Source organism: Sinocyclocheilus anshuiensis, unplaced genomic scaffold (assembly GCF_001515605.1).
Source record: "Sinocyclocheilus anshuiensis isolate Anshui unplaced genomic scaffold, SAMN03320099.WGS_v1.1 scaffold5006, whole genome shotgun sequence".
In the NCBI taxonomy this organism is placed as follows: Eukaryota; Metazoa; Chordata; class Actinopteri; order Cypriniformes; family Cyprinidae; genus Sinocyclocheilus; species Sinocyclocheilus anshuiensis.
The window spans coordinates 84,049-89,433 of record NW_015548530.1 but is presented as its reverse complement, the minus strand read 5'-3'; the positions used below and the strand labels follow the sequence as shown (position 1 = coordinate 89,433).

At 37.6% G+C, this 5,385-nt stretch overlaps 1 pseudogene; it reads right to left on the bottom strand.

The window, feature by feature from the left end:
• Window positions 1-1,725: 1,725 nt before the first annotated feature.
• The window catches only part of LOC107656823 (polypeptide N-acetylgalactosaminyltransferase 9-like), a 75,400-nt pseudogene continuing 71,740 nt past the window's right edge, over window positions 1,726-5,385 (bottom strand).

Here is a 5,385-nt window from a genome sequence, read left to right as displayed (position 1 = left end):
AGTGGCCCCAAACACTATTTGTACAGTTAAGCCAAAATTAAAAATGTGTACATGAATTTGCACTACATGACAAACGATTTAAACTTAAAAAAATATCAAAGTGGCATTTATTTTAAAGTATAGCATAACACTTTTTAAGTTTTTGTTTCAAAATATGAAAATGTTCAAAATGAAGCAAAAAATCTTGGATATTTACTGGTTGTCAAACTTTGTGGAACATGTTCATAGTTAATATGATAAACTACTGTGGTTACTCTGCTAGGACATCTATGTCAATGTGATGGGGATTGACTTTGTCACACTGACCTTGTGGATGTATGAAGACCAACTGGTTAAAATAATTCAAATGTATTCTGAGAAAAGCTCTAGCATTTTTTGTTTGCAGATGCAACATTATTTGATATTTTATAGATAAAGCAATATATTAATATTTTGTAGCTAATGCAATGAATTGAAGATTTTAAGTGTGACTTAAGTGTTCAAATACTTTTGTGCCACTGTATATACCAAAAACACCACAAACAAGCCTCAACCATGGTAAAATAGTGTACAGCTTATATCATTTTTTTATACAATATACAGACAATATGTGTATAGGAATCAAATACAACCTGAATTAACTATGCTAGTTTGACGGGGTTTTTTTTTTGCAGTACCTGGTATCATTGGTTGTGTTGTGGAGGACTGGCAGTGTTGTGGAGGACTGGCAGTCAACCTCTCACTGAGCTTCGTTTTGCAAGTAGCCTACTGTGTTTGTACTTCCAATTGACTGTCTTCAGAAATTCTCATCCCTCATACTTCATTAGCTCTAAGCATTTCAAATTTTTCATCTGGAGTTCTTCATCAGGTTCAAGTAGATTAGTGTGGTAAAAGGTGAATCAACACTTATGTAAAACAGCTCCAGAAAGTGTTCAATGGTGCATGCAAACTAATATAAAACTGCACAGGTCTTTAGTTCTTACAATATCACATCAAAGGCTCTAAAAAGTCACCAACAAAAGTATAATGGCATATTTTACCAATATCACACACTCAGATTTCTTCATTTGTTGTACATGTCAACACCCGTTTCAATAAATACAGAACACTTTTTTAATTCACACTCTTTTTCCATGTTTCCATGACCTTATTAGAAATTTTACACTTGATTTCTTACCTTAGTTCTTTAACACAGATAGTATTGACCTACAGTACCAGACATTTGGCTCAAGATACAAATAATTAAACCTTTTAGTGAACCACAGTTTGAAATTCATTAGTGATGTAGCCTAGTGGTTAAAGATTCAATCTGATCTGACCCTTCACAAAGGGAAATCTATAACCTATCATCATGTGCCCTTGAGCAAGACACCTAACCTCACATTGTTCATGTCATTACTGTACTCTGAGATGTTTGGGATAAAAGTGTCAGCTGAATGACAAATATGAAATCATTTTTATCCTGAGATTCACTTCCTGAGCTAATGTAAACATCTGAAAAACGATTGATTAAGCAATCGAAAGGTGATCTCAATAGTGTAACTGAATGGTATACAGAAAGACTTTCATTGGGAGGAACGAGGCCATGAACCCTTGGAGGTTTGCTTGAAATGTTCATGAGGGCTCCTGGAGGGATCAGCCTAGTGAAAGCTGTGTATTGATTAATGTTTTCATTGAGACACTGAGGTCAGAGTGGATAAGTCAGCCTTTAAAATGCCCCTATTATGCCTTTTTGAATATTACCTTTCATGCAGTGTGAACATAAACTGTCTGCAAAGTTGTGAAGCCGATGAAGCGGCCAGAAGAAACAGTAGCTACATCACTGACCTGTTCAGGGCTTCAAGTGCAAGTCAGTTTCATCTGTAAATACGCTAGATAGTTTTGTCTTTATTAACCTAGTTGAGCATTAAACTGCTAGTATCTTTTAGGCTATCAGTAGCACCCCATTATTATCATCATTCAGAATAGTACTGTGCTAAAGGACATCAATTTCGATTGTAAAGTTACATTAAAAAAATGAGCAGAGACAGATATTCACATGTATTTATTGTACAGGGAGGGAGGGAGCTAGAGACAGCAACACAAAAATAATACAAGTCACAGCCTAATAATTCAATAGTGTGTTCAGTATTAGAATTTTTCAACAAATATATTGTACTAATTTTGACATTTAGGCACTTTTTCAGCATCATTACTCCAGTTTTCAGTGTCACATGATCCTTCAGAAATCATTCTAATATGCTGATTTGCTGCTCAAACAACATTTATTATTATTAGTACGTTGTAATATTATTGATCTGAAATAGAAATATTTTGTAACATTATAAATGTCTTTATCATCACTTTTGATCAAAAAATGTTTGATTGCTAAATAAAAGTAATCATTTCTAATAAAAAATTATACTAACTCCAAGCTTTTGGTATAGTGCATGTATAATGTTACAAAAGCTTTTTATTTCAGATAAATGCTGATCTTTGGATGTTTCTATTCATCAAAAAATTCTGATGTACTCAACTGTTTTAAATATTGATAATAATAATAATAATAACAACAACAAATATGTTTCTTGAGCAGCAAATCAGCATATTAGAATGATTTCTGAAGGATTATGTGACACTGAAGACTGACAAAAATTCAGCTTTGATCACAGAAATAAATTACATTTTAAAATATAATCCAATCGAAAGCAGTTATTTTAAATAGTAAAAATATTTTTTTTCCCCCAATATCTCTGGGGGGGGGTCAGAGATATTGGGGAAAATGAAGAATAGGGAAAGGGAACTGAAGGTGCAGTGCAAGAGAGAACCTTTTATTATTTTACACGGCCCCAGACTAAGGATTTAGAACTTTTTATGTGATGGTCATACAAATAATAGGGTTGTATGTGGTTTCAGAAATTGTTGTGGATGTATAGGCTATATACAGCAAAATCGCACCTTTTGGGGTACAAAAACTTGTCATTGGAGCAGTACACTTAAAAGGACATATTTGTTAATTTTTTACCCCTAATAGGTAGGCCTACAAATTAGTACCTTAAGGGTACAAATTACTACTCTAAGTGGTTAAAAAGGTACAAAGATGTCCTTATAAGAGTACTGCTAGGGTGGAAATACAACGATATTTCTTCAAAAGCAGATCGTGGAGACATTTTAATCGTCCACGATCAAAAATCGTCATATCGCACACCCCTAACTACCAAGTATAATCAATCTCACACACACAAACAAGCACAACGAAATCACTTCACACTATTAAGCGGCTGTATTATGAACATGCAAAACTGTATCGCACGCGTGCTACAGTGGTAAATGTATTCATCACACAGACAAGTTTTTTCGTAGCATGTGCATATATGCACGTATATGTCTATGGATATGGACATATATGCCGCACTGTACAGCCCTGCATTAATGGTTAATCCAGAATTCCCACATGGAGGTCATACTAATCTAATGGGAGGCCTTAATGAGAACTCTTTGCTGTCGAGTTGAAGGAGGTGACAGATGAAGGATGCTTGAGTTCATTTAAGGATTGTGAGTGCAGTGGGTACAGCAAGTCTCAGCACATCAGAGCTGTTTTGTGTTTTTGGAAGCAACAAACAATAGCTTTATTGTTCTACCTGGATTGTCTTCAAAAAAATACACTGGTCTCTATTATAGGTTGAAGTTTGGATGTCGGTTCCCAACCAGACCAGCACTAAACCGCATGCACAAGTTTGAAAATACTTTTCAGCAGGGTAGCCCATTACTATCAGAGAGGAAAACGGTTATTTAATTTGGGGCACATTACATTCATCCATTTTTGAGATCATTAATCTATCAGTTCATTTTTGACCGATGCTTTAGATAAAAACCCATCAGGCTGCTTTCCTCACTGAAGTCTAAGCTACCATTGATGTCATGATGAATAGTCTCTGATAAATCAAGCCTTTGTCATGTGAACCATGTCAGTTATATTCTGAGTGGTGAGACAATGCCTTATAAAATAATAAAAGACTGAATACCACTTACCAGCCTGTGTTGAACTCCACATGGGCATCAAAGAATCCCACAACAGGAGCAGTGGCTGCGTTCCAGCCATGAATCCTGGCCCGTATAAGTCCCTCTCTTTTACTGTTCCTCACGATCTTCACCAGGCCGGGATATCGCTTATTCACGTAATGATCCAGATTGAACTTCAACTCCACTACGAGAGAAAAACAGAGCATGTGAAGGAAGAAAATCCAAACCTCCTACATCAATAATAGGGACTTCGACATTTGTCTTTTTATTATATGAAGGTCTCATTGTCTTGGAAACCCTTTTTCATGCCACATTGTGCTTTTATTTATTTTTTTTAACTTTTATGCACATATTGCATTATGAAGGCATTGATTATTAATAGTTTTTGATCTTATAAATTCATCCAAAACAAAAATTATTGCATTTGAAAAATCAAAAAAAAAAAAAAAAAAAAAATTTATATTTGTGTTGCGTATATCTGTTTTTACGGCTGTCACTCAGCTGTATTGTCATTTTAACCAATAAATAACAATTATGTTTTTTTAAATGTTAGTGTACTTGGTTACCAAGGACACCAAGGAGGTACTGTATTTCATCTCAAGCGTACTTCATTCATTATGTATTTTTTGGATACATAAAATGCTAGCTATGAAATCTTGTCTCTTAACAAGACATATTTGAGATGTGATGGAAATATTCCGTTTTCTCGGAGCTCGCAACACGGCTGCCATGCTCGGCGCCATCTTGAAACCATCTTTTTTCCCCCCAAAGAGACAAAATTATCTTGTAATATAGTTATATGCACAGTTATATGCAAGGAAAAAAAATATTAGTGAGAGTCTGAAAAGTGTGTTTTATGGCTAAAATCTGAAGAAACACCCATCATCTCTTTGTGACGAGAGGGGCAGTGCCGAGAGCCGTGGGAACGGAGCGAGGCCGGTGGAGTAAATGCTAATGCGCGACACCTGCGCCACTCACCGGTCTCGAGTCCCACGGAGGAGCTCCGGAAGTATAAAAGGAGCCATGGCGGAGCAGGGAGCTCTGGAAGCCATGGCGGAGCAGGCAGACTAGGAGGCCATGGCAGAGCATACAGTTCAGGAGGCCATGGCGGAACAGGGAGCTCGGGGAGCCATGGCGGAGTAGGGAACTCAGGAGGCCATGGCTGGATGGCGCAACTCGGTCCGGCCACTACGGATGGACCCATACTCGGGGACAGGAGCCCTCACTGGGCTAAACTCGGGGACTGGAGCCCTCACTGGGCTAAGCTCGGGGACTGGAGCCCTCACTGGGCTAAGCTCGGGGACTGGAGCCCTCACTGGGCTAAGCTCGGGGACTGGAGCCCTCACTGGGCTAAGCTCGGGGACTGGAGCCCTCACTGGGCTAAACTCGGGGACAGGAGCCCTC